Raw genomic sequence first — 21,318 nt, 5'->3', positions numbered from 1 at the left:
CGCTCTGCGCTGGGCTGTGAGCAACCCCAGGGCCCGGCCACCGCACAGTCAGAGCCCTTCACAGCATGCTTGCTGACAGATGTACTGTCCTTTGCTACCAGGGTTAGCAGTGCTCAGCATGGCAAGATTCACTGAAATGTTTGTACTTTATGGGTTGCGTGAGTTAGAAATTATACTTCCTGGAAGGCTGCGTATAAAGTTGGGAGCACCAATCTTTCTTTAAATATAGGAAAGCTGACTCAGAAAAAGTAAATGTCTTGACCTCATTCAGCAGGCAGCAGTAGAGGGACATTTGGGCAGATGGTATATTTAGGAGGTTTGGGGATGGATTCAAGTATGTCTAGACGGCCAGTTTAGATTAGCTGTCAACAATCTCTTTTGTTTGTTTACCTTATTATACCTAGTTCATAGTAGGCACTGTATAAATGTCAAATGAATAAAAGTCTTTATTAAAAGTATTGATTCAATCTGTGCATCCAAAACAATTCTTTAGAACTTACCTAAGGGTTGCAACAAGAAACATTCTAATAATTGTCCTAACTGAGATCCTGCTGTGTATTAAAATGCAGTCGTTCCTTCCGAGGCTCAGAGCTAGCTATGAGATGGTACAGTGAATGCCCATGCTATATGCAAGGAGCTGTTAGTCCTTTTATAGAGCTGCCTTCCCAGAATATTAAGCAGTAAATTACCAATCACGTGTTCAAAGAATAGTCCAAGAATAATAAAGGTATGGGAAAATTATAATTATGACAAGTTTTAAAAAGCAAGAGACAAAGCCTAACAGTAATATGTGTTTATTTTTAATTATATATGTAATGGATAAAAAACATTTGCAAAGGGAAAAATGCCTGAAAAAACACATATCAAAATGTAAATAGCAGTTATTTCCAGATTGTGAAGATGTGGATAATCTTTATTTTTTTCTCACGTATGGTTGCCAACTGACCTTTAAAAATTTTTTTAAATACCTTAAAAAAAATTAAACCTTAAAAAACTAACTTTTCACCATGAGAAAAAAAACCATTATTAAAAACAAAATCAACAAAAACAAAGAGCTCCCTCTCTTAGTTTTGTAACAACTGTTCATCAATCCCAGACACTAGCCACTATGTAAATCTTTATTTTTAGTGAGAATATTTTAGGTGCTTAACTAGCAGCAATTAACTCGCTTTAAAAAAAATCTTCGATTCTGAATGGGCACTTATGAGTTATTTAGAGTCTAGATAAAATTATACATGTCCAGTTTGTTCTGGAAGGATGGATTGTTTTCTCCCCATCAGCAAGAGGCACTCTAATAGATCTCAAAATGTTGTTGAGAGAAATGGAGACTTTTAAATATATTTGGAGCCTCAATGATTTTTTATAATGCTGTGAGATAGTCAGTTTCTATTAGATCATAGTAATCAGCCATCTTCATTGATTCATTCAGTAAATATTATTGAACACCTATGTGCCAGGCTTTATAGCAGGGGTCAAGGCAAGACAGACAAAACATAAGGCCCAGTCTTTGCTCTCAAGAAGCCCTGGTCTCACAAGGGAATCCATTGCTTAAGTAGGTCATGATGCTATAATGAGGTGGGTGACATGCCCATGGGAATTGAGGGATCAGAGAGTGTGGTACTCAACTCAGCTTGGAAAGGACAGAGGAGACCTCCTGCAGAAGGTGGTAGATGGACTCAGATTGAAATAACAAGAAATAGCCAAGAGCATTGGAGGGGGAGAGACTGCAGGCCGACGGACAGCATGAGCAAAGGCAAGGAGGCCAGAAGCGGCTCCTGGCTGCCTGGTGTTTCTGGAATGCTGAGAAATGTGACTGGAGAGGTCACTGATGGGATCACAGAGGGTCTGGGTGCCATGTCTTTCTTTATTCTGTGCAGTTCAAATGAGTTCATAAAAAAGACCAGCCCAACAATGCCACATAGAGCTCACAATTTCAGATATGGGAAAAAAATGTGCTTTGTTAGGATTTGTAAAAATTAAGGTTACTGCAAACAGCAATGACCACCAGGGTAGGATGAGGCAATTCTTGCCTGCATTGTGGCCTTGGAGAGAGTGTTTAGGTGGGCTGGGCCCTCTGCTTTGTGTTCGGACCAACAGAATTGTTGTATTATATTTTGACCGAGAACAGAAAAATTCAGGTTCATAAGGTATTTTGCTTCAAATAGTGTAAAACATATGAAAAAGGAGCTAATTACAAGACTTGCAAAAATTGAATCTTTAACTATAGAAATCTTGATTCTGTTTTCAGTTTTACCTAGATATTTGAAGATTATTTTTAAAGTTAGACTCTAAGGTTCAACTTATTTAAACTTTTCTTAATTATTTAAAAATACATCTAAGTAAAGGTTGATAACTAAATTATATGAGTAATTGATTCAGTAATATTAGTGTCCTAATTTGCAAGCATCTATAGTCTCTAATTCTTTCATTGTGGTATCTAGTATAGTATGTTTTTTAGGAGGAGGGAGGGAATTTGGTTTTTATTTATTTTATTTTCAGTGGAGGTGCGGGGAACAGAACCCAGGACCTTGTGCATGCTAGGCACACACTCTACCACTGAGCTATACCCTCCCCATGTATCTAGTATAGTATGATAAATAACAATTGGAAGACTGATACTTGCTTTTTAATGACAGCTGATCTGATTTTTCCATGTGCATAAGACAATCGTATTGATGAAAATAATTTTGCTCGTGCTTTTTTGAGTTTAAAAGGCTGGTATTTCCTTTGAAACTTAAGACTTTCACTGTTAGTTTTTTCAGAGGAAGCCTGAGAGGAGCTCACTTTTTTGGTCTTGAAACTGTCTCTAGTCAACTGTTCTAATCTACTTGAGCGTGAGCAGGCTTCTGACACCCAGAGGATCTGAATGGCTGAACAAAGTCTTCCTCCTTTGTTAGGCTAACATTTAGCATTGCATTGGATACCGAAGCTTTGGGTTCAAGTTCTAAGTCCATCACGTACCATGTGGAACTATTAACAACTTGGTAAACTTTCCGGGTCTTCATTTTCTCATTTATTAAAAATATACCATTCCTGGGATGACAACAAGACCATTGGAAGGAGCAAATGAAATGCACTCGTTCATTTATGAGGACCTATTATGTGCCAAAATACACTTATAAACATGACTGTTGTTCAAAGTGGCAAAACAGTTCTTTCTTTCTTCCCATGGAGCATCTATTGCTGCTGTTTGGACTACAAAACTTAGAAACATAAGTAGGTAGTAGCTATCCTTATACAACTGTCGAAGAAATAGCAAAGTGTTTGTCCAATAGAGACACAGTGGGCTGAAATTCTGATATGTTGGCATAAAATTCCGATTCTAAATAATTAGATTTAAATAATTCTGCTCATCAACATTTTTACCAAGTTAAAAGGTGAACAATGGAATGGACTGTTTTTAGTCTTTTTTTTCCTTCCTTCTTCCTGTTTTCTATTGGTCGATCAAGCAATCATTCAATTAGGGAATAAACACTGAACACCCATTATGAGCCCGGAACGACGCTCATCCACGTCTCCCTGTCTTTATGCTTTTCTTCTATTTCTGAACATCTGCCTCTGTTTTTTTCTGACTGACCACAAGCCCTGGAGAAATGGAGAGCTTTCCAGTTGAGTTGATACTCACAAGAAGGCTGAGGGTATCTACACATATATTAAGTTATGTATTATATGTCACATATACAGAGAGATCTAGATAAACAAGTTTATACTGTACAGCACTGGGAACTATACTCATTATCTTGTAGTAACTTATGGGGAAAAAGAATATGAAAATGAATATATGTATGTTCCTATATGACTGAAGCACTGTGCTGTACACCTGAAATTGACACAACGTTGTAAACTGACTATACTTCATAAAAATATATATAAAAAACAGAGAGAGAGAGATCTGTACACCTGTATTTACATTTACATTTATATCTGTTAGGACCCATAGTGCTTTTTCCCCCTATTTAAAGAAACTTAGTTTTTATCCTTTGACTCATATGCTATATTCCTGAGTGCATTGTTATTTTCTCACTGTAATTCCAAATTCTTTTATCAAATATGGTGTTAGGAGTAAACACTGAACAGCGATTATGAGCCGTGAACGATGCTCATCCGTGTCTCCCTGTCTTTAGGCTCTCCTTCTACTTCTGAACATCTGGCTGTTTTTGAAGAACAGTATGACATTAGGACACGGAGAGCTCTCTGACTCTGGAGCCCAAAGTCAAGGATTCGGATGGGGCCCCTATTCTGCCACCTACTAGTTGAAAGACTTGAGACTAAGCAGAGTTAATCCCTCCCTCCTCTGTGCTGTCTCTGCTTCCTACAAGCCTTACCATTGTGCCCACATATTTTACTAACGTATTTGCCTATGTGTCTGCCCTCCTAGACTTTGAAGCCCTTCCTCAGAGGCAGACAGTATGTCTGATTCAGCAGAGCTGCATGTGGTGTAGATTCTGGAGCTTGACTGCCTAGACTTAAATCTGATTCCTGTCACTTAATAACCGTCTGACTTCCGGCAAGTTGTTTGCTATCGCCACGCCTCAGTTTCCCCCTCTGTAAAAAGGAGACAGTAATAGCGTCCGCCTCACACTGCTGTTATGAGGATTAACTAAGTTTATACTCACAGAGCATTTAGAAGAGTGTCTGACACAGAGTAAACATTATATAAATATTTGTTATATATACTTAAAGAATCGTCTCTAACTTCAAAACCTAATAAGGTACCTACTTAGTAAGTCTTTGTTGAAAAGTCAAGTCATGTAAATATTCTGAAAATCAGTTTGCTCGCTAAAACCAGATCTAATAAAAACCATTATTACTGTAAGGATCAAATGAGATAATGGATATTGAAGCATTATGGAAGCATTTTTATTGCTGTTTGGTGATAAGGGCAATGTGGCATTAGCAAAAATTGATCCTAGAGTTAAATTAGTTTCAACACCTTTTGCTTAGGCAGAGTATTGTCATTATTTATTAGACGATTATTTCATTTGTTAAGCTATTGATCAGCACTGCTGAAAAGCTAGAAAACAGCAGGTTTTGACCCTGACCCCTGGAATCTCAGAAAACAACCTCGTAATAAGATACGGTTTGCAATATGTGTTTGTTTAACATTAACCAACTCGTGAAACTGAACAGCACCATAGTCCGTATTTACCCCTGAACCTGCCCTCAGAGCCAGTGTTTAAACGTGCAAATGTGCTGATAGATTTTGGGGGGTTTGGTTTGACTTTGCTTTGGATTATTTTGTTTTCTGTGAGACTGACAAAGCATGAAGAGCCCGATATGTACCAAGACATTTCCAGATGCCACAATAAATGATCTACACTTTACCGCCATGCTGGGATTTGAGATGGCATTTTTGTACTAGTTCTCAGATTGTCCAGCCACAAAGCTTTGGTCTAATCAGAATCAGTCGATACAAAGGTAAGACCTTTTCATCACTATGAGTCAGACAAGCTGGCAGTATGGATGGATGACTGGCTCTCTTTGAGGCTGGTTCTTAATCAAACAGGACCCCATGGGGGAGGGAATAGCTCAAGTGGTAGAGTGCACGCTTAGCACACACAAGGTCCTGGGTTCAATCCCCAGTACTGGTTCTTTGGGGGCAGTCATTAAGGAAACAAGGTTTTTAACTCTCCCATGCCCAATTAGGAAAAGAATCAACAAGAACAAGAACTATAATATAAAATCAAGGAAATGAGGCTGCAATGAGTTGTTGAAAAATCCCCTAGGATTTTACTCAGTGTTTTCTGGTCACATTTTAGTCACAATATTGTTTACATATTTCTTTAATGTCCAGTAGAGTTGTTTTTTTTTTAATGAACTAATAGAAGGATTTAGAAATATGTGGCCAAAACATAAAACACATTTTTAGATGTCTTCTCAACAGAGTAATTGCCTTTGTATGACTTCAATCAGCTAAATCACTCCAGCTGTAGTGGAAAAGTGAGGCTCTGTTTGTTCTTTTTTCCCTAGGATTTCAGCAAAGAAAAGCGCTCAGTTTGTACACGCATTATCACCAAGTGTAGCTCTACCCACGAGGCGTGTTTGGGTGTCTACACAGACCCATATTCAGTGTGTAGAAACAGGTGCGGTCACGTGTTCTCAGCACATGAGTTTCCACCAAAAATGTTGAAAGGAATAATTTTCTTTCAAAGCTTGTATTATCTCATCTAATCACACTTAGTTATTGTATGTTGTGGTCGCTGAAATTATTTGAGACTAATTGACAGAGATGTACGTGAGATAGTGTGCCTGTAATGAGTAGATTTGGGGAAAGAATTACTTTTTAAGGATTCTAAGTTAGAGAGTACCTGTCTTACTCTTTAAGCATGGCTCTATGAATCTTACGGTGACAGACTTTGCTTTGTATCTTGAGTAGACTGATAATTAATATCTCTTTATATTTCGTTCTAATACTTTTCCCTTCCTTTCTTCCCACCTTCCTTCTTTCCTTCCTTATTTTTGCACAGAACACGGTGACTTATTAAAGAAGGTACGCATACTTTTTATTTACTTTTCTGCTAATGGGATAAAATACATGTACAGAGCTTAGAACAGGGCTTGAGAAAAAGTAAGAACTCATAAAATATTAATTGTTCTTGTTGGTTCTATATTTTTAAATTGGTGAACCTCATAAAATAGCCTAGGAATTTAACATTTTTATGAGAAACCTCTTCAACAGTAGATTATTTTTGATTCAGAAAAAGTTACCATATATTAACTAAACCCCAATTTAAACATTTCATGTTATACTCTTGCCTGAATTCCAGATGGCAAATGTAATTCCTAGGTCTACTGGCAAACTTTCCAGGAATGGTCCCCAAACTTTCATTATTTGCACTATTCACAGATCCCTGAGAGACATAGCTTCCTTTCATGGGCTCGTTCAGATATTCAGCCTCTTAAGCATTAGCATCCATTGCCGTGCGTTAACTTGTTGCAGAGTTAACATTTCACATGTAGGAAGCCCTGAACACATGTGTATTTATAACAGAAATGCTGACATGACCTTGGTGCCTCCAGCCCTACCCCCATCTGCTGCAATGTCTGTTTACTCTGGTCTGGTATTTATTAAAATATACACACTTACCATAGCAACCATTGCAACACAACGCATATATGTGTTTCTAAGATAAGGAGATCTTTTTCTTAAAGAAACATGCACAAATACATTAGTTGTACAGGTACAGACTAGATATTCTGCAAAATGGAAATGTGTATAGTAAGAACATTTTCATAGGAGACCATAAAAATATTTCCAAATCCTTAGAATGTTTCTAAGTATTGATTACTGCTATTATTATTATTATTATTATTATTATTATTATTATTATTATTATTATTTACAAAAGGAATTAAGAGTGTAGGGTATTTGGATGTATAACAGTGACTCTGGCAAAGAATTTGGGTTAATGACTATCATTGTATAGAAGTGATGATTTGTAAATATAACGCCTTATTTTTATTTTGAATGATATTTTACATATATGTTTGAAGTTTATTTGTTAACAATGAACCTTGAAGAACCTGAGAAAAAACACTTTATATCTTTCTAAACAAGTATAAAACATTTCTTCTATTTTTATGGTGAGAAAATGATTTGTGCTTTACTATCAGGCGGGGAGGTGACTGGGCCTGCTTTTGGCCTCAATATTTGGTGTATTTGGTGACTTAAGTCTCATGCAATTTGAAGCCCAATACACACGACTATTTCCATTACTGTCCCTGTACAAAAGTGGGCTGCCCTCATTTATTTTTTCTCACTTAAGTTTGATAGAGACTAAGGGAGTAAAAAAAAAAAAAAGTTTTCACATGGGCTATTGAATTCCTTTTCTAATTTTTTTGCAAAACAAAATATTTACAAGTCTAGAACCTCAGGACTATATACGTCTAAAATATTAGTTTTATTGAAAAGAATTACAAAAGGGCACCAGTTGGCCCTTTATTTCAACTCCGATCGAAACTTTTAAAAAGTGGCTCTGTAGGAAGTAACGCCCCAGAGGGACTGGGGGACCTGTGTGTAGAATAACCTCTCAGCAGTTGAGAGGATCAAATTCCTGAAAAGTCCATGACAGGAGAATTCCAGGTTGGGTAACTAAATAACTCACAGAGAAGATATGGCTTATGGGCTTGGGGCCAAGCCTGAGTGAATCTGTAAAATATTTTTATACTCATAAATGTAAAAATATCACCAATGATATCATTACATATTTTAAATTGATGGTGAATAAATACAATCAAATTTCAACTTCTCACCTTTTGCTCACTAAAACATTTCTAGAATCTTAACTGTTGCTGTTGCATAGCAGATTACTGTTAAAATTAACTACTATTATATAAATTACTTACTCCTAATTTCAATTTAATGTGTTTAATTTAAACGGGGAGTTTGGGATTAACAGATACACACCACTATATATAATATAGATCAACAAGGACCTACTGTAGAACACAGAAAACTATATTCAATTTCTTGTAATAAGATACAATGGAAAAGAATCTGAAAAGAAAAAAATATATAATATGTAGATGTATAACTGAATTGCTTTGCTCTACACTTGAAACTGACATTCTAAATCAACTACACTTCAATTAAAAACATTTTTAAAAAAATAAATAACTTGATTAAAAGAGTGCTAATGAAGTAACACAAATTTATTATTAATAGAGGCTGAATGCCCCTTAAAAAGTATTGTCCAGTATAAATGGCTAATGTAACCCCAAGGGGTTAATTCTATTCTCTTTTCAATAGTTAAACAGAATGAAGAGAAATCACACTGAAGTTAAAAGCTGACAGGTGTTTGGAAAGTTTGGGTTTTTGATTTTTCACCTGGGAAAAGAAGACCTGCATATTCATCTGGCACAGGAGCAGGGAACGCTTGTAAGTGTGACCTTCATAATCCACCCCAGCACCTTTTCTTACAAGATAATCAAATGGTTTGGGTCACTCCTCTTCAGGGTGTCTCTCATCAGCTACGGGCAGACTACAGGGGCATGCCAGTGGGCTCTGTCACCCAGGGTCTTAAGAAAGGCAGCTTAGACAACTCACAAAACCTACGAAGCACCTCTGCAGAAATCATATTTTCAGTCACTCCAACCCATTCCCCCATTTTATTTAAATATTATTTAATGCTGAAATTTTTTACCTTAAAACTGACTTTGTTTTTAGGCAAACCAGACTTGCAAAATGAGAAAAGCAAGTGTAGTGTTCCTTAGATGTGATTTTTGATTGTCCTTGGAAAAGGATTACAATAAGGTTCCCCAAATGAAATCTTTCATTACTTAGCTTCACTTATATAGTAGCTTTCATTCTTATTTCTTATTGGGGAAAATTTCCAATTTATACAAATGTAGGTGGAATAACCTAGTGAAACCTCGCATGTGCATTCTCTAGCTTCAGCAATGATCGACCATGTCCAAATCCAGTATATGGATAACTGAATTGCTTTGCTGTACACTTGAAAGTAACATTGTAAATCAACTACACTTCAATAAAAAAAATAAATTTTCTTTTAAAAAGGAGAAAAGGAAAAAAATTAAAAAGTAGTTATGTGGCACATTTTAAAAACTCAACGCAACCCCTACTGTTTACTGGTGATGTCTTGCAATCTTAGAGAAAGTTGAGTAAGCACATGGGTTAGTAGACCAGCACACATTTTGAAAACAAACTGAAAGAGCACTCCAGGTCAGCCAGATTCCATCAGGAAGAAATGGCAGGTAAATCATGGGTACTGAGAGAAAGGATAATTTGTGCAAAACTGGGCAAAATACGGGCTGGAGGATTCCCCAAGGAAACAGGCAAAGAAATGACAAGGTGCAATTTTCCTTTAAAACTGGAGCAATTTTATGAGGGCTAGATTGAAGAAGGCAGAAAATCAGAGTTTGAGGATGACATTTTAAAGTTATATCAACAAAATTCAGAATATTGGAAATTCTATAAGACAAATGACTGGGTTTCATCATCAGATAAATTGCAACAGGGTGGTGAAGGGGGGAGATAAATGGAGGTTGAACCCATGGGATAAAACAGATTTAAGAGACATAATAACCAATGAGTGTGTGAACTCTCGATTCTGATTCAAAAAACTAAGAGTAAAACAAAAAAAAAAAAAAGAGAGAGAGAGAGAATCAGATATTTGAACACTGCCTGGATATTGGATACTAGTAAGGTAATGTTGGTTTACTTAAGGTGTGATGATATCTCAGCTATTTTTGAAGACTTCTTAGCTTTTTGAGATAAATCCTGAATCATGTATGGATCAAATGGTATGATAACTGGGATTCACTTAGAAACAATCTAGTAATGGTTATGGTAGGGGCACCAGGGAGGAAAGGCTTGGGTATAGATGAGATGCAGCAGACAAGCATTAGTCATTGTTGAACTTGGAGGAAGATGGGGTTACCTAATACCATTTTCTACTTTGGAATATGTTAGAAATTCTCTATATTAAAAAAGTCTCCTAGTTCAGAACTACTACATACATTTTCCTTGATATTTCTTCCCAAAGTCTGAAGGCAGAGGAAGATACTATAAATTTCTTCAACCAATCAGAAATTTTCATTAATGGGCACTTTTGAGTTTTGCCATTACAGACGAAGTTCACAATGATGAGCTGAAGGCACTCTGAAACATTGAAAGATTAAATTATGTTTGATAAAATTTTGGTATTAAAATAGATCTTGCTGTATTCTAATTCTTTGCAAATTGACAATCCATGACGGGTGTGGTTTCCTCTTAACCGGAACACTGAATTCCCCAATCATTTAACAGAGTTTTTCTATATCCTTAGTTAGACGAAGGAGACTTTTAAGCAAATATTCCGCCTCTGAGCCTATGAAATTTATACATATCAGTGTGCACCTCATTTAATTTCTGAGGACACCTTCAGAGGGGGTTGTCACCTTGAAACACTTGCACACGTAGAGGTCCAATCACTTAACAAAGAGTAAGTATTTAAGGTGTGGCCCCAGGAACAGGGAAAAATCAGACTCTGATGGGACTACACTCCTCAACCCAAACCCAATCTACCGTGCTATTTATGTAAAGTATTGCCCCTCTGTTTGTAACTACATGCTGTGATCTAAACATGTCCTTTTTAGACCTGTAATTCAAAGCACAAAAGGGGTTTGTTTAGACATCAGGGTAACCCAAAAGAAGTGCTAATGGTTAAGTCCTTGATTTGACTGAAGCCTTGCTTCAGTGAAATATCAACCACTTTGTAGGGAAACATTAGAACACCTAATAATGTGGTATTATGCAGCTCAAACAACAAATTAACTCATGGAAATGATCACTTTTCTAAGGCTACAGGTTATATTTGTAAGTAGCTTCAAGGACAGATGACTCATCATGAGGCTATTTTAATTACTCTTTGAAGATAATTCTAGCATTTGTTCCCATCTTTATAGAAATTCACCCATCACTTGATTATCTCTTACCAAAAATAAAATTGGTGCCAAGCCACACACGTTTCTCTTAGATCTAAGAAGGGAAGAATCGCTCTGTCTCAATCTGTTTGTGTCCAGTCTCAGTGGGTGGGCAGCTGGAGATTCTCGCTTCCTGATTGACAGGCATAAAGGGACTCTGTTCTTTCTTCTGATAGCAGTTAGGGTGGAAAGACACAGAGAAGCCTAAACAACCAAGTTCTGTGGTCTTTCTCCTCCACTCAGATCAAAATTATGTTAACTCTGTAAAGTCTGAATTTTTTTTTTTTAGCTCTCATTAGTAATTATCATATTCATGACGGCCTGGCACTGTGCCAAACACTTCTCCTGTATCAAATCAGTAATGCCTTCACCTTCCAGGTAAGTCTTATTACCTCCCCATTTTACAAGGCAGGCAACTGATGCTCAAAACGACTGAGTAACTTATCCAAAGACCAAAGCTGGTGAATGATTGGCTGAGCAGGGCTCACACCCCCCACGTCTGACTGCAGAACCTGGTTCCATCACCGCTGGGTACCCACTCTGCGCTGGACACTGTTCCTAACAAGATCCCTGTCTTCAAGGCATGGAACTGAACCAGAGCGCTCAGCATGGGAGCTGGGGCAAACAGAGCAGGCGTCATGGAGGAAAAAATGGTGTGGCTTCCGAGAGAGAAGGGGGTGGTTCCAGGCAGAAGAAATGGCATCAGAAGTTTAGGCCCAGAAATACCAAAACAGCTTGGGTCCACTTTAGCTCACATGGAATGTGTATGTAGAGCCTAACTGAGGGTGGCCTTGACCGCCAGGTTAAAGAGTTTGGACTTTATGGAATTCTGGTATAAAAAAAAAACACAGTAAAGCATTGTATTTGATTTCATTCTTCAAAGCATGGATACTGCCGTAGCATTACAAAATTGTTTAAAAGGAATTGTACAGCCAATGGTTGATTTTTGTCGACATTGAGATAGTACAGGAGATATTTCTATCTTATTTTTCCTTCAGAAAAGCTCTATTTTTTCTCTTTAAAGAAAAAGTTCAAAAAACAAACCAACTTTCCCGTCACCTCTTAAAAAACAACTCCTGCACTGTTGGGAACCACGGTCTATGTATGTGTTTACATTTAACATCACTGTCCCCCACGCTGTCATCATTAGTCATCATTAGTCATATAAGTAAACAGTATAATATAAGAGAGGTAAACAAAATTTGCTGGGCCTTTTGTTCAGTCTTCTCATTTACAGCAAAGCATTGGCTCCCTCACGATTACGGGGCTGAGTTTTCTGCCCCACCACAGGCTGTGGGACCTTGTGGTCCAAACACAGGAGATAGGACGTAGAACAGTCTGCAAATGGACACAAAGTATCTAACGTTTCACAAAATAGAATAAATAATAGAGACAGCACAAGTGATTCTATCCCATTTTGAAAGATTCAGCAAAGCAGATTTGCCTATAAAAGGAATTGTCAGTTATTTTAGCTATGACGGTCCTTTCTGTGTTTAGGCTTTGGAACCAGCATCCCGGACCTACCCTCCATCCTCAGGGAGGGTTTGGGATAAGGAATATGTTTCTGGTAACAGAAATCATTCAAATGGAGACTGAGAGCAGTGCCTTCAGTTACACTTGGGTCCAATCAGGGTTCCAGGTTGATAGTTTGTGTTATTTTTTGAATTGCTATGTCTCCGACAACTCCAAATGTGAAATTCTACAAACTTAAAGGGATATTTACACTTGCAGGTAGTAGTGGATTTTGGGTTTTCTCCTCTGCTTGGGGGATGTGGCAGTGATGGTTGGGGGAGCTCTCCAATAGATGCTGGCTGATGGAGGGGTCAAGTCTACCTCTTCTAGGTGCTATTCAGAAATGATACAATTCCCTTGGCTGGTTACAGCCGCCAGGGTCCAGGTTCCTTATGCTTGTGGGTGTTCAGGTGAAGGATAACGTCCTCTTTTAAAATCTGACTTATGTGACCTCTAGGAGATGCTCCTCCCACTGGCAGGTGGGGCAAAAGCCAGAGTAGGGTAACACTGGCTATCTCCGGACCCTTGGTAGTTGCTCCGGGGCTGAAGATGCTGTTTTGACTCTGGGTGACCCTTGTCAAACAGAAGAGCCACTTGCTCACGTTGCCAGCCATGCATCTGTCCCTGAGTTATCAGCTATGTGACTGAGCATAGACGGGCAGGGAATTCCTAACTACAGGGGTTTCGTTTTCCTTAGTTTCAAGAAACCTGAGTTATCCCAACTAAAGTAAAATCACAGAATAGATTATCATACAGGTGAGGAAATTTTAAAAGGTGCTAAATTTTATACCTTATTAACTGAATACATACTTTTTCTCTGCCCTATTCCTTTCTCCTTTCCAACCTTCTAGTGGCCTCTGTTTTAAACAAAGATACAATTTATCCATCCTTTTGCCCAATTGTAAAAACATCATTTTTAAGAGAAAAATACTTGGATTTTATCGTCACACTTTTCACTTCACTCTTTAATCCAACTAAGGTTCGAAATAAGTACATCAATTGAGAGAGAGAGAGAGAGAGAGAAATACTAGTAAATACAATCAAGCAACTGGAATACTACTTGGCAATAAAAACAACCCAACTATGAATACAACGACTTGAATGGATCTCAAGAGCATTATGCAGAATGAAAAAAATCCCATACACTTGACTCCATCCATGTAACATTCTCCAAATGATAGAAATACAGAGATGGAAGATACCTGGATGGTTGTCAGAGTAGAGAGAAGGGGGTGGGTGTGACTATAAAGGAGCAGTTCTGTATCTCTGAGATGTGGAAGCTCTGTATCTTGGTTGTGGTGGTGGTTGCACAAATCTGTGCACGTCATAAAATGGCACAGAAATTCTACACACCATTGTCAATTTCCTGGTCTTGCTACTGTAAGAAAATTATGTCTGATGTAACCATTGGAGGAAACTGGGTTAAAGGTATTTGGAGCCTCTCTGTGTTACCTTTGCAACTTCCGATGAACCTATAATTACTTTTTTTTTTTACATAGTTATCAAAGGAATAAAGCCAACTGCAAAATAAGAATCAACAGAATGCAGTACTCCAGTCATAAAGGACAGTCAAATGTGCTTACACAAACTCAGGAAAGCAAAATAATAATTAGTTCATTTGTATTATTATTATTATTATTATTATTATTATTATTATTATTATTATTATTATTTTTAGATTTCTCATATAAATGATATCATATGGCCTTTTTCTTTCTCTTTTGGCCCACTTCCCTTATAATGACCATCTTCATGTCCAGAACCTATAATTACTTTAAAATAAAAAGTTTAAATATATAGAAATCAACCAACAGCCTGGACTCCTCTGTACAGCAAGTACAAATTTAGCATAACAACCTGTGCCAAAAGAAGTGTCAGATCTTTTTTCTAAAAAATGTGTTTGTACTAAAGAATTGCTTCAAAGACAAGAAGGAACAAAATAGTGATGAACTGAGTTTTCCAGACTAAGACAAAGTCGCCCTTTTCCGTAGAGCTCTGAACCGTCTGACTGCTTTCCAGGCATTCACAGAGAGAGGCTGGAAGGACGAACCCCTTTCCTAGAGCAGGCTAACGATCAAGGTCAGTTTGGTCATACAGTTTACGCGGACGTTCTCCATCCCGGTCCCACATTCCTCTCTCCCATTTGGAAAAATTCCAGAAAATAAGACCACAGCATGGAGCCCCACGCAGGACGCAGGAAACATCTCTTAAGACAGAAAGGTCCCCGTAGCCGGTCTCCTTAACGAACGCCTCCCTCTCCCGCTCCTTTTCCAGTTCTTTGCTGCGTCTCCCACCAAGCTCGTCTCACTCACTCGCCTGGATTTTCTGGCGAAGTCCTAGCAAAAGCAGGCAAACCTGTGAGCGGTGCGGCGGCCTCCCGCGGTCCTCCTCCCTGCGCGCCGCGATCCAGCTCATGCTCCCCACGCCCCGCCGCCCGCAGCGCAGGACGCGCGCGTCACCCGCGAGCCACCAGCCACCAGCCACCAGCCACCAGCCAGCAGCCACCAGCCACCTGGAGATGCTACTGAGCAGCCCGCACCGAGTACCAACCCGGCAAACCCAGCAGCAGCCCGATCAGCTGTCGGCCAAAGTTGCCTCTTGGTGACTTACATCTTTTTTTCTTTTTCTTCTTTAACATTTTTATAGTACCCTGAGTGTACTCAGTGTTATAAAATGATGCCAAAACAAAGAGCAAAGTCCTTGTCCTGAGGAGCAGGCCGTGTAAAAGGCGCGAATGACGCAAGGCAAAATGACAGGACAAACACAGGGTAGGGAGGAAAAGTAAGGTAGAATCAATAAGCCTTCCAATGGACCAAGAATGGAAAGGGTGAGTCAGGGACCCAACCCCTCCCGCGCACAAAGTAGAAATAAAGATTTGCAATAATAGCAGTAGGAATAGGGGGATGTGCCATGCAGTAGCATCGAATTAATTCTATAAAGTAGGTGCTTGTTATTATGTCTAATTGGAAACCCAGGGTTTCTTTTAACTGTTTCACAAACACCTCTAGTGCTTACCAAGTGCCAGATATGCTTCTGAATGCTTTGCATAGATTAGCTCCTTTAATTCTCATAAAAGCCTTCCAAAGTAGGAATTGTTTCCCTCACTTTACTCATAAAGGGAATGAAGCAGTCAGATTAAGTGACTTGCTCGAGCCAGTGAGCCAAGATTTGAACTTGGAAGAAACTGTAAGGATGGAGTCGAGATCTGTATTCAGGAAGCCCAACTCCACAATGGCACCAGGATTTATATCCACACATCCTGACTCCCAACCTGCCTGCTTGACCAGGTGTAACAATGCACACTGAAGACATAATTTAATTTTAACATGTTTAGATTGACTAGTAACAATGCAGATTTACTTTGTAAAGGCTTTTAATATTGCAATGATAAAGTGTTAACTTGAAGAAAAAATATTGTTAAAAAAAAAGATGAGCAGGGGACAGGTTTTCCTCCTTCCTTCCTTCATTCAACAAACATGCATGAATGTGGTTTATGCCAGTTTGTGCCCTACTATGTGAGGCACCAGGGCGACAGCAGTGATCAGAAGACACACAAATGAGAGAAAGCAAGGAAACAGAGATGATGTTTGTTTTAATGATGGAGACACACTAGATGTATCAGGGGCAAATGGTAAACAGGAAATAAGGGACCATTTCAGTCTTACTACCCAGGGAATGACGTTATTCTCAGCTGCACTGTCCCGCATGAGTATTATTTAGCCCTTTTTTCATTTCCTTCCTTCTGTTTCCTTCATTTTAGTTACGACAGTTGGAGGAAAACACATTTATCAAAGAACACTCAGTACAGACATTTGCAAACATTTCATGGTGCTTTGGGTAGCAGAAGCAGTAACATTAGTAATATGAGCTATCACATATTGAACGCTTACTATGTACTAGGCACGAGTCTAAGGACTTTACATGTGGTAACTCATTGAATCCTCAGAACTGTCTCAGGAGGTAGATGCTTATTATGATCCTGATTTTATAGATGAAGAGACTGAAGTCCAGAAAGATTCAGAAACTTGCCCAAGGATATAATGTTAAAAAGTGGAGGTTTTAATCTGTGAACTGAAATTAGGGTTTGGATTCTTTACAGATTTTATTTATGCTTTGAATCCCCTTTCTAATGACAGTATGACTGAGAGTATTTCCCAAGTGTGGAAATGGCGAAGTGGCACGCAGACCTCGGAGCCTGGAACGAAACGTTGGCATAAAAGATTGCTGAGGGTTGTTGGGGTGGCAGCTAACGGGTGCGATGCTGGGCTTCTTTTTAAGGTTATGAAAATGTTCTCAAACTGATTGTGGTGATGGCTGCATACTTTAAGTGGGTGAATTGTATGATATGTGAATTAGATCTCAATAAAGTTGTTACCAAAAGAAAAAAAAATCCCTAAAGAAAGAAGAGATATTGGCAGTTAAGTTTTCAAAGTCTGTTATCAAAAGCCAGAATCTTAACTGGCATAAACATCTACCTTGGAGATAAGAGGGTGAAATATCATTACTGTCATCTCATTTCATTTTTTTATTTTTGAAAGGGGGATAATTAGGTTTATTTATTTTATTTCTTTCTTGGTGGAGGTATTGGGGATTGGAGAAAGGACCTCCTGCATGCTAAACAGGCCCGCTGCCAATGACCTATACCCTCCCCCACTTATTTATTATTAATTTTTAATGGAGGCACTGGGGGTTGAACCCCTAACCCTGTGCATGCTGGGCATGCGCTCTGCCACTGAGCTATACCCTCCTCCCACCGCTTCACTTCTTAAAAATATTTTTACTTCCTGATTCCTCTATAACACACTAAAATTAAAAAAAAATTTAGACCAGTAAAAACTAAAATAAGGAGAGAAATCCCCCTTAGCTACCTCCTAAGGGAAACATTTGGAAGTCTTTTTCTTGGTTGTGTAGATTGTATCTATGCTAAAATAGAATATCTCTTTAAGAACCAAGAAAAATGATTTATTTTTCCCATACAGGAGACAATGAAGTCTAGTCTTTCCATTTGAGCTCATTTTAAAACACTAACACTATAGTCTAAAAAAAAAACCTATAGTTCTCTATTATAGGGCCATAATAAAGTAATAAAAGGTATTGCTGACTCCTGTATTCAGTCATTTTGTTCCTTGTTAGCACAGTTCACTTTCGAAATTCAAGGGAGGGGCAGAGGTATGGGACACTTGCAGAGAGACCACGGAAGGACTTTCAGACCACACCTCCCCGCCATGTCCCCTCCTTGCCTCCTCCCAGGAAACTCTTAAATTTCCAAAGGGCTCCTACCTTCTCCTTTCAATGTTTAGTAGGGTCCTTCTGTTGAGAATCCTCCTCCATTTTCTTCACTTCTTTGCCCGGCTAATGTTTATTTCCGCTTCAAAACCCAGCTCAGACATTATCTGGTCTAGAAATCTTCTCTGACCTCTGTCCTAAGCCAGGTTCGGTGGCAGAGTGCTCAAATCTGATTCTTTTTTTTTTTTTTAACCCTGGCCCTTCACATGCTGTTAGTGCAACCGTTTGCTTATTTATTCTTTCCCCCACTAGACTGATTCACTTATTCAACAAACATTTCTTGAGCACCTAGTATCTATCCAGGACCATGGAAGGTGTTAGGGAGACAAGGATAAAAAAAACTCCCTAATATAGTTCCCGGGAGACAATGATACCCAGTGATGCTTGGTGGAATGAATGAATGGAATTAGGCCTTTACAAACAGAGTAGGAGGAAGATCAGGAGCAGATTAGCAGGCACATGAAGGTCATTTGGTTTTTCCATTCCCCTTCCCCTCACATCCTACTCTGGTGTCACCTCTCTAAGCCTCTTCTTGCTTTAAGTTTTTGTTCTCCTAGTAATTTGTATCTCACTGCTTGCTGTTTATCGGAAGCAGGATCTTTGGTGTAGGAGGGACATAGTTCTGATGCCAGCCTTGTCACTTACTAGTTGTGTGACCTTTGGCTCTTTCCCTAATTTCTCTGGGCTTCAATTTCCTCTTCTGTAAAATGGAGGTAACGAGCCTCTACAGCACGGAGTACTGTGTGAAGAGTAAATGTGATTCATGCGTGGAAGGGGTTTAGCTCAAAGCCTGGCTTGAAAGAGCCCTCCTTTTCTTTCTTCTGTCTCTCCCCTGCTCCAGGCGCTCACTTACTGCAAGAAGCCGTCAGAGCAGTAGTAAAATATAAGGTGATTTCACATGGTAACATGCAAGCACATTTTAAGAACTTGTAATATTATTATAATATATCTTCAAACATGTAAAACGTCATAAAACCCCATTAAACCTTTGATTTTTATAGAAATATAAAAAATAAAAAAGGGGTGTAAGTTTTTTAAACAATTAGAAAATATTCTTAAGTGGGTGCAAAGGATAAGGAAAAAACAAATAGATAAGTAAAAAGAAAAAAAAACAAATCAACAAAGACAATGATATAAAAGAAGGAAAAAAGGAAGAAAAACATTTAACATAGAAGTCCACAAGATACTATATTTATTATGCTTGCTCACCAGGTTTGAGAAAGTCAGAGGTAACCATAGTTATAGTGTGCATTTCTCAATAGTCACTTGTAGAAAATCTAATTCTGGGGCTGGCAAAGATTCACTCTTTAGCAGCATGATCATGTTTATGGCTTTCTCAGGACAGGATTAGTCTCTAACAGACTAAGAAGTCAGGTTTGGGTCCCTAGATGTCACCTGTCTGGTTCTGCCCGTGATAAAGTGCAAAGTGAAAGAAAATTGTTCTTTGCATTTTAGAATGAGTAAGTGACAAAATAGAACTGCCAAAGATGTTCTATATCCCCCACGCTGTGTATCTCCATTTCCTAATCTGTAAAAGGGTTATAACAGTAGAATAGATCTGGTAAGGTTGTTACGAGGGTCAAATGTTAACATAAAAGAAGCACTCAGTAACCTATACGGAATATAGTAATTTGTGTGTGTGTGAGAGCCATTACGATCATTAACCTAGTGGAGACTAACCTCCTCCCAGTGCCCAGCCCTGTGTGCTCTGGCAGAAGAGCTGTCCTCTTATCTGCCAGCCTTGGAAGTCATTTATCCCTTTATACCAACCTTCCTGCTTCCTGAGGGTTTGGGGATACAATTAACCCAAGAGAAGCTTTCTGTCTCTGAACACACATGGTATGCAGTCATTTGGGAAGATCAGATAGTCTCTTCAGTGTCTTGGTCCTTACAAAGTTCTACCAAGAGCACAGATTTTCTGTAGATTCATCTGTTAGAATTTGAGAGGCTCTATCATGCACACACACACACACACACAGACACACTCTTCTTGTGTTCCACATGAGAGAGTCCACCAATCTCACACACTCCTTGGAGACTTGTTTGCAATGGGGACAGAAAAAAAAAATCCATGAGCTAATTTACACCCCTTCCTCCCAAAAGTTAAGATCTACAAAAAGGTCATAACCAAAGTTGAAGCAAATCCCAGCTACCAGGCCCTGGAAATTGTGGTCTGGGTGTGCCGTGCTCTCTTTCCAACATAAGACAATTTAGTCATAATGATGATTATGTCTGTGCTGTCTGGGGAGCAGATAAAGATGAATATAAGAAATCAGGAAACTGGGGAACAGGCCAGTCACGGTGAAAGCTTGGCCACTCCCTCCCTTCCTTAAGGGTGAGAAGGAGCACCAGTATCCACCGATAACAAAGAAAGCAGGTCCAGCTGCCTTGGGGGATGCGGCACCGGCCAGGAAGTCCGGAGGGAAATGCCCGGCCCAGGTCTGTTTACACCTCCAGGGCAACAGCTTCCCCTTCACCTCTTTTCTCAGGATCTAACATTCCCCTGAGACAGGTGGAGAGACATCCTTTGCACTGAGAGATACGCATAAAGAGCCAACCTGTCCTCCTCCGGTGAAACCAGGGCCAGGTATTCAAAGGCACTGCGGAGGACAGGGGCCGGCCGGGATCTCCAGATCCTCCCCAAGTTATCTCGGGACCCCCAGCTCCTGCCCTCATTACCTCTCACACGCCCCGGCACACCAGCGACCCAGTCTCCCGGGCTTGGGTCCCCCGGTTTACTTCATCCCCTTCCTCTAGCCCAGTCAGCAGCCCGGTGCGCATCTCCTGGGCTGGTCCTGATGCACGTACAAGGGGCACCTATCCACCTGTACTTGCTGGATCACTAAGGGGAGCTGGGGGGCGCGCGCGTTCCCCGCCCCGCGCCCCCACCCGCAGTCCGCGCCCCCCACAGGGCGCCCGCCCCCCTGTGCTAAGAGCCCCTCTCTGTGGGCCCCCGCAGCGCCAAGGCTGCTCCCCGCGCACGCCTCTCTCCTCTCTCAGACCCGGAGTTGCTCCCAGCTCATCTCTCGGAGCGGGAAGGTGGGGGTGAGGGTGGTCCCTGCGTCCCCGCTCCTTTTCCCACCCTCTCTTCCTTGC

The 21,318-nt window shown here is 39.6% G+C and overlaps 1 protein-coding gene across 1 annotated transcript in view; it reads right to left on the bottom strand.

Annotated features, from left to right (window-relative positions):
• Nucleotides 1-20,692, bottom strand: part of SLC38A4 (solute carrier family 38 member 4) — a 64,939-nt gene extending 44,247 nt beyond the window's left edge. Inside the window, exon 1 of the mRNA XM_072973918.1 lies at nucleotides 20,582-20,692. The gene's annotated coding sequence lies outside the window, so the exon portion shown is untranslated. The remainder of the gene's footprint in view (nucleotides 1-20,581) is intronic.
• Nucleotides 20,693-21,318: the final 626 nt, after the last annotated feature.

This window comes from Vicugna pacos, chromosome 12 (assembly GCF_048564905.1).
Source record: "Vicugna pacos chromosome 12, VicPac4, whole genome shotgun sequence".
NCBI lineage: Eukaryota > Metazoa > Chordata > Mammalia > Artiodactyla > Camelidae > Vicugna > Vicugna pacos.
This window is presented reverse-complemented; position numbering and strand designations above follow the sequence as displayed.